Source organism: Sus scrofa, chromosome 9 (genome assembly GCF_054392235.1).
Source record: "Sus scrofa isolate SSC_HxYL_T2T_F1_AM1 chromosome 9, Sscrofa_HxYL_maternal_Yorkshire_Landrace_v2.0, whole genome shotgun sequence".
NCBI classification, from domain to species: domain Eukaryota; kingdom Metazoa; phylum Chordata; class Mammalia; order Artiodactyla; family Suidae; genus Sus; species Sus scrofa.
The window spans coordinates 10,304,320-10,317,609 of NC_139391.1; the positions used below are offsets into that span (position 1 = coordinate 10,304,320).

A 13,290-nucleotide genomic window follows, 5' to 3' on the forward strand; every position below is an offset into this window, starting at 1 on the left:
AACAAATCTGACTAGCATCCATGAGGACGCAGGTTCGATCCCTTGCTCAGTGGGTTAAGGATTCAGCGTTGCCATGAGCTATGGTGTAGGTCACAGATGTGGCTCAGATCCTGCATTGCTGTGGCTGTGGTGTAGGCAGAGGGCTACAGCTCCAATTTGACTCCTAGCCTGTGAACCTCCATATGCCGCAGGTGCAGCCTTAAAACGCAAAAAAAAAAAAAAAGAAAAAAAAAAGATATTTGCATAAACAATGAAAACATAGGGTTGCATGTGCTAGGGGAATAAGGCTACCTTGTGATTCTAGAAGGAAACAAACTGAATAGCCAGGACATGGAAACAACTCAAATGTCCATCAACAGATGATTGGATTAGGAAGATGTGGTATATATACACAATGGAATACTACTCAGCCATAAAAAAGAATGACATAATGCCATTTGCAGCAACATGGATGGAACTAGAAACTCTCATACTGAGTGAAATGAGTCAGAAAGACAAAGACAAATACCATATGATATCACTTATAACTGAAATCTAATATCCGGCACAAATGAACATCTCCACAGAAAAGAAAATCATGGACTTGGAAAACAGACTTGTGGCTGCCCGACGGGAGAGGAAGGGAGTAGGAGGGATCGGGAGCTTGGGCTTATCAGACACAACTTAGAATAGATTTTCAAGGAGATCCTGCTGAGTAGCATTGAGAACTATGCCTAGATACTCATACTGCAACAGAACAAAGGGTGGAGAGGGGGAAATGTATACATGTAAGGATAACTTGATCCCCATGCTGTACAGCGGGAAAAAAGAAAAGAAAAGAAAAAAAGAAAAAGAAAAAAAATATTCAGAAATGAGTAAAATATGGTATCTTCTGTTGTGTCACTTACAGGTAGATACTGGGAGGAAAGGCATAGTAATTGTAATTGAATGCCTGCTATATGCTAGTAACGGTGCTGGGCTTTAGATTTTTTTGTTATTGTTTGGTTTAGTTCTCACAGCAATCCTGAAAGATTGGTGTTAAACCGATTTTATGTTTAAATTTTAACAAATTTTTTGTCCTTTTAGGACCACACCTGCAGCATATGGAGATTCCCAGGCTAGGGGTCGAATCAGAGCTGTAGCTGGCAGCCTGCACCATAGACACATCAGTGCAGGATCCCAGCCACATCTGTGACCTACACCACAGCTCACGGCAACACTGGATCCTTAAGCCACTGAGCGAGGCCAGGGATCGAACCTTCGTCCTCATGGATGCTAGTCAGATTCGTTTCCACTGAGCCACGATGGGAACTCCTAAACCGATTTTCAAGATTTGATAACGGAGGTTCAGAGTAGTATACCCACGTTCACCCTATGAGTAAGCGAACTGGACTTTGAGCCTATGCCTTTCTGATGTCAAAGCCTTAACTTATTCAAGGGATTTAGCCCTTTCTACTTTTCCCTCTTTCTCCCCCCAGAAATAGGTATTATAACTAAATAATTGTGATGTAAAGGAATGAGCACCTATCACATTCCAGCCCTGATAAGTGGCTTACAGAGAATGCACCATTAGTTACACTGATATATTTAAGCAAACCTTTATTATATGTGCCCGTTGTGAAGCTGTCTCTAGAAATTTTAAATGGTGAATGGCTTTTCTTCCAAATTCATATTCCAGATGGAAACATCTTCTGCTCTTACCAAGTATGGTAGGTTTATGCACCTTGCACGATTAATTGTAGTTTTTTTTTTTTTTTTAAGACCTTTATAGATTTTGTGAGAAACAGGTGCTGTTAAACCCAGGCACATACAGGATGACTGTTAGTTAGTGCTGGGGAATGTGATTTTGATTTACTTGGCAGAAATTTTCTTTTACAAAATTGACTATTAACATCGACATGCTTTCCATCCTTTAATTTTGCTCTGTTCACTGAAATTTGCCTGTAGACTATTTTTCAACAGTTACTAAAAGGGTGTGGAAAACCTGGAACATTTCTCCAAGGAAATTGATATTGAATTCTTTAACAATTTCCACAACTCTGCAACTTACCACGTTAAAAAGGGGAGGGGGATTATTTTTAACCTTCTTACCGAAATTATTTGGAATTCCAGTTCCCTGAAATTCCATTCTCTTTTTAGTACAGCTCTGTCTAAAGAACTGTATTTCATTTTGGCAACGAGAATAATCTGATGTAAATCTTTTCATCACGTAATTTCTCCTTTAAAAACTTGTGGTGGCATCTCATTACCTGTTATATCCAGCTTAATCTCTTTTGACCGGTATATATGAGTTCTTCCATATTCGATGTCTCTTTTCCTCCCCCAAAGGAGGAAGGGGGAAAATCATTCATCTTCTTATACTTTTATAAGGACTTTTGTTACCCTCCGCCCATGAATTATTTCAACATTGTTTTTTTTTTGTTGTTGTTGTTCCTTCTCATATGATCTGTTCTCTCTCTCCTCACTTCCTTCCTAGATCTTTCCTCTGTGCTTTATGAAACCCCTTTTCCGTGATTATAATATACACAAGTCCTCCCCCTTTTTCCTGGGTAACTGTAGTATACAGCTGTCAGATGTGAGCTGCAAGTATCACTTACCCTGGAGCCTTCTCAAGCTGAAACTGTTTCTTATACTTCCCACATCTCTGGGTCTAGAACAGGTAATGTCACTTCAAAACCACTTCTCAGGAGTTCCCGTCACGGCTCAGCGGTAGCAACCCCAACGAGTATCCATGAGGACCCAGGCTCCATCCCTGGCCTCCCTCAGGGGGTTAAGGATCCAGTGTGGTGGTGAGCTGTGGTGTAGCTCGCAGATGTGACTCGGATCGCCCGTTGCTGTGGCTGTGGCGTGGGCCGGCAGTTGCCGCTTCGATTCCACACCTGCCTAGGAACTTCCTTATGCCATGGGTGTGGCCCTTTAAAAAAAAAAAAAAAGTGCTTCTCAGTAGCATGTACTTATTATTTTTGATACAAGTGGATCTTTCACCACCTCTTTCTCTATATGATAAAATTATTTTCAATAATAATCCTGAAATGAGACAATACTAGCCAAAAAAGAAAAGCAGCAAGTTTTTTTTGGGGGGGGAAGAAATATATATATTTACTTTTTTTTTTTTTTTTTTTTTGAGCACAGTTTCAGTGTACCCATCTTCAAGGAGCAATTTTAAAGGTTTGTATTTTACTGGACCTTGCCCAAGGCTGATTGTAAATATTTTTGTATCTGAATAAACCTTACCTAAAACTACTCCAGGAAGAAAGATAACTCAGAACTAAGAAAAACTGCACATTGCTATCACTGTTTATTTTGATCTACTGTTTAAACACGAGAATATGTAACACCAGACAGTTTGGAGACACAGACTGTGTCCAGCGGAAGCATGGAAGATTCTAGACCATTCGAAACTTAGTTGAATTGGAAATGTGTTGCTTAGTCCACTTGGTTGGGCTGACCATGCAACTGGGAGTTCTACAGATTAACTTCCATGGAGATACAATGTTTTTAGCATATGCATAATGAAAACATCCTGATTTTCAAGAGCGCATGTACATTGAAATCAAATAGTGACTGCAGCAATTGTTTAGAACTTAGACCAACAAAAGATTTTTTTTTTTTTTTTTGCTGGGAGGAATATTTTATCACCAGCATTAGATTTGTTGTTTTTAGTCCATTTTATTATCATTTAAAAAGCCTCTGCAGATTTATGCTCCCCCTTTTAGGCGGGCCCCATCGTCCTGCCCCAGTACTCTTCTACCTTAGCAGCTTCACACTTACAGTTTCTCTCTGTTCAGTATCCTAAATACCCTTATCCCATGATCCTTACCTTTAAGCCACTTATCTACTGGGAAAATGTCAGACAGTTGGGGAGATTGGAGCACTGTCACTTCACAGTCATCGATTTCAGGTTGACTAATACATCCTACTTATCTGGTTCTCCTGCCACACAACCATCTCAAACCTTCTCTCTTTTTCCCCCCATCAACAGTTTTCCCTGTTCATTCTTTTTTTTTTTTTTTTTTTTTTTTTTTTTTTAGTGGCTTATGGAAGTTCCCAGGCTAGGGGTTGAATCAGAACTACAGCTTCCAGCCTACATCACAGCCACAGCAACACAGGATCCAAGCCACGTCTGTGACCTATACCACAGCTCACGGCAACGCCAGATCCCTGTCCCCCAGAGTGATGCCAGGGATCAAACCCACATCCTCATGGATACTAGTCGGATTCGTTTCCACTGCACCATAAGGGGAACTCCCTTCCCTTTCATTCTTGATAAATCGCCTCATTTCTGACTTTTTAGAGAAAGTAGAAGCCACCAGATTGAAAGCCCTGAGTTTTCCATCAAAACACGTCAAAAGCTTTTGTGAGCATCTCCATCATCTTCAAAACACCCTCTGCTTCGTTGATCCCTACCCAGCCCTCTGGTCCTCCAGCTGGTTCCTCTGAAAGGGCGTCTGTGTAATCAGCAAACTCCTGCATTTTCAGGCTCTTCTCAGGGAGTTCAGCCTACCTCTTGCCCTAACTGAACCTGAATTTTCCCAGAGGCCCCCACTGGTACCCGTTAATAGCCATTCGTTTTCTAATACGCTCTATATTCACATTCAGGAGGTGAGATTGAGGTTTTCTTGCTTCTTGTTGCTTTTTCTAGATTCTTACTTCTCTACCCTGTTGGCAAAGCAGATATACAGAGACCTTTAAGACGTGTGCTCTTCACCTATAATGCTCCCCTACCAATCTCTCAGTTATAACCCTATTACTCACTATGTGTTTTGGCAACAGAAACAGAAGAAACAGATGAAATAGGAAAGAGAAAGTCTTCTTTTCTATTCAAAGTCTTGCTGTTGGGGTGTCACTGGCACACAAGTGGACAATTCCTCTCCCACTCTGGTCTTGCATTTTCTTGATCTTTGGCACCAGGAGCCTTGCATCCCATCATTTTTTTTTTACTACTGCTTTCAGTCTGGATTATGTCATCATTTCTGTCAGCCTACATCCAGAATCTGATTCAAGCGTCTTGCTCTCTGATGAGTCCCTTGGCTTCTTCAGCTTGTGTGTTAGCCTCTTGTTCATTGTCCTTCTTGGTGATCTTCAGCCCCTTGATCCAGTTTAGATTTCACGGCCCGTTATTCTAGGAACACCTTTGTCTTGTCGCCTGTTGTGACTTTATGTCATTCTTGTCCATCTTCTCTGTACCTGCTGCTCCCAAGCAGGCATCTGAACAGTCACACAATAGTATCACAAGCTTGTGATTAAGAACCATCTCTGGGCTCTCAATGGTGGTCAGCACTTCTCTTATGTTTCTTTGTTCAGGTTGTTCTATAATTTGATCAAACTTTCATTCATTTGGGCAAAACAAAACATCGAGTTTTTCATGATTCCCCCCTTTTGATCACTGTTTACTTCCAAACCATAACCAATCTTTATGGCTTATCTCCTAACAGTCTTCCAAAGTAGTCTCCTTTTTCCCATTTCTCATATCACCACGTGAGTCCAAGCAGCCATGATCTCTCCCCTGGATTACTGCAACAATCTGGTCTCACCTTCTCCAAACCATTTTTCCACTGCAGTCAGCGTAGTCTACCTCCTTTCCGGAATAGTGTTCCGTTCCTTCAGTGTACTACTTAATTTATCAATTATGTATTTGTTGGTGTGATTAGGTGAGCAATGTCTGTCTGCTCCGCTGGACTTTAGGCTCCGTTGTCTATGTTTGCCCACCCTTGGATCTCTGCTACCTTACACCATCGCTGGCACATAGTGGAAGTTCATTGCAAATTTGTTGAAGGACCAGACTATCCCTAGTGATCACTTTGCTTCACCCTTCCTGTTACAATGGGAGAGTCAGCCCACCTGCCGTCTAAGGCAAATCCCTCTCCTGTGCTCTCACCACCTGTAGGATGGACAGCCTGTCCCCTCTCACCTCCTCGGGGCATTCTGCTGTGCTTCACCGTGTCCCTCCAGTTCCTGAGCTCTCCCCTCACGATGGCCAAACGGCAGGCATCCCCAATTCCTCACCTCGTAACTCCTTAATTCACCCCCGTCTTCCTTCATCTCCCACGACTTCATTTCAACTTGTGTTTGCCATGTTACCAAAGCTACCTACCGATGAACCCATGTAATTACAGCCAGTAGACGTATGTTCATGTCTGTTTTGCTTAGCCTGTCAGCAGCATTTGACTACTGATGCTATCTTCCTTCTTAAATTAACACCTCTATGCTTTTCCGGTAAGATGCTTGGTTTTCCTGAGATCTTTCTGAGCAGGCCTCCTCTGGCCCCTTTTCGTGTCTCCATGCTCTGAAACAACCCTTTTCTCTGTTTTCCTTAGGCCATCTCTTTCATACCTGTCACTTCTGGCTATATGTAAATATTGGTAATTCTTTAATTGACATTTTACCCCAATTTCTCTCCCAACTTTATGCATAATAACGTTTTATATAAGATATGTTATACACCCACGTATCGTACATACACCCGCTCCTCCTCAGCATTCCCTGCCTGAGTTCATAGACACCACATCTGGCTGGTTCCTCGAAACCAAAGAGTCATCCTTGACTCCTCGCCCTTCACCTCTGTCACACCATCTGTCACAACGTTCTTTTATTCTACCTAAAAATTGTAGCCTCTAGGAAATATAAACCCCAGTTCTGTCACTCCCATGCTTAAAAAGTCTTTGATTACCCTCCCATTGTCCTTAAGGATCCAGTCTGGATGCCTTAGGTTTACAGGACGCTGTGTGGCCCGGCCCCTGCTGACCTCTCATCCCCATCTTCCAGCACTGAGCCCTCGTCCTCTGTCCCTCGCCCCAGTCCCTAGCTGCCCATTCTAATGTCATGTATATTTTATCAAAGTTAGGATGACAGCCTCACTTTGCCAGTTGCTTGGGCCTCCAACTTTGAAGTTACCCTTGACTCCTCTGCCTCTCACACCTCATGTAAGATCTTTCAACAAATCATGTGGGGTCTGTCCTCAAAATAGGTAAATTCACTTACTTCTCACCACTTCCACAGGCTGTTAACTTTGGCGATATTATACAACTCAGCAGAAAATGTGAGGTTTTTGTTTGTTTGCTTGGTTGGTTGGTTTTAGGCATGACAAAGTGAAGCATGTAGTCTCTTATTCTGCCATGTAGAGTGAAAGAGAGAGATGGGCATTTCCAGGAAGCGAGCAAAGGCCCAGAGAACTGAGCTTGGTGTATTCTTGAGACTCCAAGGAAACCACCTGAGCATAACCAGGTTGCAGAGAAACCTGGCAGCAGGTCCGATCACTAGGGCCTTGAAAGCCAGGGAGAGAAGGTGAAATTTAAAACAACCGATTAGGAAGCAGGGCTGCTAAATGACATGATTTAAAAAAAAAAAATCTTGCTTAAGAAGGGAAGTAATAATACTGGCCTCTGGTGAGTAGCGGACAGGAATGCTGCTAAACAGCCTACAGTGCACACAACAACAAAGAATTTTCCAGAGTGGCACCGAGAATGGAGAGATGAAAATGTTTCACAGGAAAACCAACTTGTCAGCTGGGTGAATCACCACATGTATAAAAGGTGAAAAAGAGTGAAAATTGAATGCCACCCAAAGCCTGGGTAACAAGTACAAGTTGTTGGGGGAAACTCATTTGGACAGGAGAAAGTAAGTTCAATTTGAAGTAAACTTATAGCCTCAAAACTTATTGAGTATGTGTGGTCCCATTTTCTACAGATACGATGAGCAGACGTGATCTTAATGTGCTCAGTAACAATTTTGAATCAGCTGTAGCCATAGCCTCATGCCCAGTTGAGCCATCCAAGAACCAGATGCAGATGCAGGGCTCTGAAGGTGAAGGCAAGAACCTATAACCAATTTGGAGTCCTTTTTAAAAATATCTGGTTTGGGGAGGAGAGGGAAGGCTTATAATAAGTGTATCTTTTGAAAATAAGAATGATTTAAAATCAATTTCTCTTGGAGGTCCCGTCATGGTGCTTCGGAAACGAATCTGACTAGGAACCATGGGGTTGCAGATTTGATCCCTGGCCTTGATCAGTGTGTTAGGGATCCGACGTTGCCATGAGCTGTGGTGTAGGTCACAGCCGCCACTCTGATCCTTTGTTGCTGTGGCTGTGGTGTAGGCCGGCAGCTGCAGCTCCGATTAGACCCCTAGCCTGGGAACCTCCATATGCCGCAGGTGCAGCCCTAAAGACAAAGAAATAAAAATAAAAAATAAATAAAATCAATTTCTCTTACAATTTTTTTTCTTTCTTTCTTTTTTTTTTTTTTTTTTTTTTTTGTCTTTTGTCCTTTTAGGGCTGCCCCTGTGGCATATGAAGATTCCCAGGCTAGGGGTCTAATCAGAGCTATAGCCGCCAGGCTCCACCAGAGCCATAGCAATACCAGACCCAAGAGCCTCATCTGCGACCTACAACCTACACCACAGCTCAGGACAGCACCGGATCCTCAACCCACTGAGCGAGGCCAGGGATGGAACCTGTAACCTCATGGTTCCTAGTCAGATTCATTTCCACTGTGCCACAACGGGAACGCCACAGTTTTTTTCCAAATTGAGTGCACCATCTTCTTCTTAGGTACCCGCACACACTTAAGTTTTGCATGTTCAGAATTGCAGGGTCTTGGAGATGGATGACCTCACTGAGCCCAGTGGGACCTCTAGCATTCAAGTCCCCCCCATGTTAGTTTCTAGGGCTTCTGTAACAAATTACCACGGGGTTGGTGCCTTCAAGTAGCAGAAATTTATTCTCTCATAGTTCTGGAGGCCAGAAGTCCAAAATCAAGGTGTCAGCAGGGCCACATCCCCTCAGAAAGCTTGAGGGGAATTTCGTTCGTTGCCCTTTCCAGCTTTTGCCAGCTCCGGGCATTCTTTAGCTTGTGGCTGTGGACCTCGAATTTCTGCTTCTGTCTTCATAGGACCTTCTCCTCTTCTCTGTGTCTCTCTTCTGTGTGTCCCTTACAAGGACAACTACTAGATTCAGGGTGCACCCGGAGATCAAGGGTATTCTAATCTCAAGATCCTTACCCTTTTCCCAAGTGATGTCACATTCAAATTATCCAAATACGGATCCAGATACAGACGTATTGGGGGCCCCCATTCAGCCCACCAGACCCCCTGAATACATGGTCATTATTTATTGCCCAGCCTCTAATATTAGCTGCTTCTGTTGAATGTCTTTTGGGTTTTGACTAATTCTGTGGTGACATTACTTTTCCTATAACTTTTATTTATTTGCTTTTTTTGAAGGACTTTTTTTAGGGGACACTTTCAATCCTTCTGGGGTTTTTTAAATGATTTTTATTTTTTCCATGATAGTGGGTTTACAGTGTTCTGTCAGTTTTCTACTATACAGCAAAGTGACCCAGTCACACACATATATATACACATTCTTTTTCTCACATTATCCTCCATCCTGCTCCATCACAAGTGACTGGTTACAGTTCCGTGTGCTATACAGCAGGATCTCATTGCTTATCCACTCCAAACTCAATAGTTTGCATCTATTAACCCCAAATTCCCAATCCATCCCACTCCCTCCCCCTCTCTCTTGGCAACCACAGGTCTGTTCTCCATGTCCATGAGTTTCTTTTCTGTGGAAAGGTTCATTTGTGCCGTATGTTAGATTCCAGATATAAGTGATATCATACGGTATTTGTCTTTCTCTTTCTGAGTTACTTCAGTTAGTGTGAGAGTCTCTAGTTCCATCCATGTTGCTACAAATGGCATTATTTTGTTCTTTTTGATGGCTAAGTAGTATTCCATTTGTATATATACCACATCTTCTTAAACCATTCATTTGTCAATGGACATTGAGGTTGTTTCCATGTCTTGGGTATTGTAAATAGTGCTGCAGTGAACGTACAGGTGAATGTATTTTTTTCAAGGAAAGTTTTGTCCAAATATATGCCCAAGAGTGGGATTTCTGAGTCACATGGTGGTTCTGTTTTTAATTTTATGAGGTACCTCCATACTGTTCTCCATAGTGGTTGTACCTTTACATTCTCACCAACAGTATAGGAGGGTACCCTTTTCTTCACACCCTCTCCAGCATTTATTATTTGTTGACTTGTTAATGATGGCCATTCTGACCAGTGTGAGGTGGTACCTCATTATAGTTTTGATTTGCATCTCTTTAATAATTAGCAATATTGAGCATTTTTTATGTTCTATTGGCCATCTGTATATCTTCTTTGGAAAAATGTCTATTCAGATCTTTTGCCCATTTTTTCATTGTGTTGAGTTGTATAAGTTGTTTGTATATTTTAGAGATTAAGCCCTTGTCAGTTACATCATTTGAAACTATTTTCTCCCATTCTGTGAGTTGTCTTCTTGGTTTTTTGTTTGTTTGTTTTTTTGGTGGTTTTTTTGTTTTTGTTTTTGTTTTTGTTTTTGTTTTGTTTTGTTTTGTTTTTAAGGTTTCCTTTGCTGTGCAAAAGCCTGTCAGTTTGATTAGGTCCCATTGGTTTATTTTTGCTTTTATTTCTGTTGCCCTGGGAGACTGACCTGAGAAAACATTTGTAAGCTTGAGGTCAGAGAATGTTTTGCCTATGTTCTCTCCTAGGAGTTTGATAGTGTCTTGTCTTAGGTTTATGTCTTTAAGCCATTTTGAGCTTACTTAAACTTTGTACCATGAACTTCAGGTTTTCCTGCTTGAAGCCATTTGGACAAAACCAGCCCTTTTTCTCTCTGAAAGTCCTTCATCTGTTGTCCATGAGACTTCTGTCCTCCAGGCTAAACACGTCTGGTTCCTTCAACCATTTCTCTCAGAACTATACTACAGCTCTGATTAGACCCCTAGCCTAGGAAGCTCCATATGCCACGGGAGCCGCCCTAGAAAAGGCAAAAAGACAAAAAACAAACAAACAAAACTATGACGCTCATTCTTCTCATCATCCGAGTGTTCTCATCATCGAGAGTGTTCTGTAAGGGACGCAGAGGCAATAGAAAGTATATTGAATTTATAACGAAATACCCAATGCTGAGGTCCTGTCTCTTCCACTAAATAGGTGATCAAGGCAAGTTAGTTTATGTTAAATAACAAAAGCACTGGGCCACTCTACCTCACGACATGCTTTATACGTAGTGAGATTATTACAGATAAGATTATTATACAACCAATGAGAAATAACCAGTAAGAAAGGTTCCAGTTACCTAGCTGTATACTTGTAAAAAGAAACATTAACTTCCAGAACTAAACATAGTTCTCTCAGTATAGTCTGACCCAGTACAAAATAGTTGGCTCCAGCATGTTCCCTGGCTCTCTGCTCTGTTTCTCTTAATCAAGCCTGGGATCACATTAGCTTTTGGATAGTCATGTCATAATTCTTTATTCAGCCTGAAATCACCATATACTACGACGCTCCAAATCCTCTCCACACATCTGTTTATTGCTTTCTAATTCATTGATTTTTACCACGTAGAGTCAGTGAATTTTTCAAACGCCTTGGAAACATAATTAAATTTGAAAAGTTAATATTGCTCATTTTAGTTGTTTTCTGTAAAAGCGTAATAATAAGAAATGTGTAGTTCTTTCTCCAGTTATTTACTGTAGTCCTCCCTTTCATGAATCCTGTTTGTGGTACTAAGGATGCTTTTCTGCTTCTACTTGAATGACTGCATTCTTAGCTAAAACTTCTGCAGTTTGCTAATGAGATTCTTTGTATATATATGTATTTTTTTATTACTCAAATGAATTTGTCACGTCTGTAGTTGTGTAATGATCATAACAATCCAATTGAATTAAGATGCCCTTGATTGTATCGTCTGTCCTGGTGGTAATAGGGTTCGCCCTTTTGGATGGATTTCATTTTTCTAGATTGCTTAGTAGATCTGTAAATCCCTGTACTTTTGCACAGTAAGATGAACATGTAGTAGTTATAAGCTATTATGCTGTTTAATGTGACCTGACCCCGTAAGCATTTGGAAGCAATGTAAGATGTGAACTCCATTCTCATATTTGATCTGTCTTAAAATTGCCCTTTTTGAACCTTTGGCTCTCACCTCGCTTTTTAGGTTTGCTTTAATGGTGCATACACACCTTGGGGCTCTTTCTATAAAGGAGTCCCACTGAAGTAATAAAGTCAGTGTTGTAAGATCCATTTTTTAGGATTTAAAGGCTTGTGTGTGTGTGTGTGTGTGTGTGTGTGTGTGTTTGAGCATTTTTTTCATTTATAATGATATTTATTTTTTCCATTATAGCTGGTTTACCATGTTCTGCCAATTTCCTACCGTACAGCGAGGTGACCCAGTCACACATACATGTATACATTGCTTATTTCAATTCACTTTTCCAACCTTTGAAACAAGTTTTGCATTTATAACCGCGAAGTGGAGATATTTGTGGGTTTGGAGAGCTGTGCAGCTGTTCTCATGTCATAGTTTATAGGATAACAACTATACAGTGTAGAGCTTTAGGTCACCAGTAGATTTCTGCGAAATGCCCCTGTGTTGTTATATCCTTTCAATCAGGTAGTTTCTCTGCAAGCTGTCCTATACGCATTTGAAGGATTCTCAGCCCATAAAAGCCTGGTGCGTTATACTTTGCTTATCCTGAATTTGCTGTGCTATCATTTTTATGTATCTCCCCTTAGAGCCAAACCACATCCTAGTTTATTTTTTTAATAACCTCAGTTAAATACAAAGCTCTGTCTTCTTGATAAAACCAAGCATTTGGTAGTGTTCCACTGTAGAGAATAAAGGCAGTTCATGACCTGGCTCACTCCCCAGTGCCTATAATTTTACAACACAACAAATTTACCTTTTGGGCGCTATGTAATCAGCAACCTGAGAATTTGACATAAATCTTTAAATTCTGTTTCTTTTATTTTCCCTAGAAAGCAGTATCCTCTAAACTTTATGGGATGTGTCTTTTCCTTAGGCAGTTAAAACGCAACGGAAATAAATTAAGAATATCCAGCAATTGCCACTTGCCATTTATTTCAGTACGCTTATTTTATTCTAAAGAATGGTCATCTGTTGCAAAACTAAGAAACGCATATGTTGTCTTCTTGACCCGAAGTTGTGATTGATCCGTTTGTAGAGAAAGAGGTTGGAGAGGTTAAAATGCACGCTGGGTCTTGAGAATCAGGGGAAGGTCTGACTAGAATATAGGTAAACGCTAAGCTTTGCTTCTTCATTTGCAGGAGGAAAGGAGAGATAGTGAGGGAAATTTACCCCCTAAAACGACTCATCACCTTTATAAAGATCTACAGATCTCAGGAGTTCCCATCGTGGCGCAGTGGTTAACGAATCTGACTAGGAACCATGAGGTTGTGGGTTCGATCCCTGGCCTTGCTCAGTGGGTTAAGGATCCAGCGTTGCCATGAGCTGTGGTGTAGGTT

General features: G+C 41.2%; 1 protein-coding gene across 14 annotated transcripts in view; it reads left to right on the forward strand.

Annotated features, from left to right (window-relative positions):
• The window catches only part of UVRAG (UV radiation resistance associated), a 289,633-nt gene that overhangs the window by 207,590 nt on the left and 68,753 nt on the right, over positions 1-13,290 (forward strand). The gene's annotated exons all lie outside the window — the stretch shown is intronic.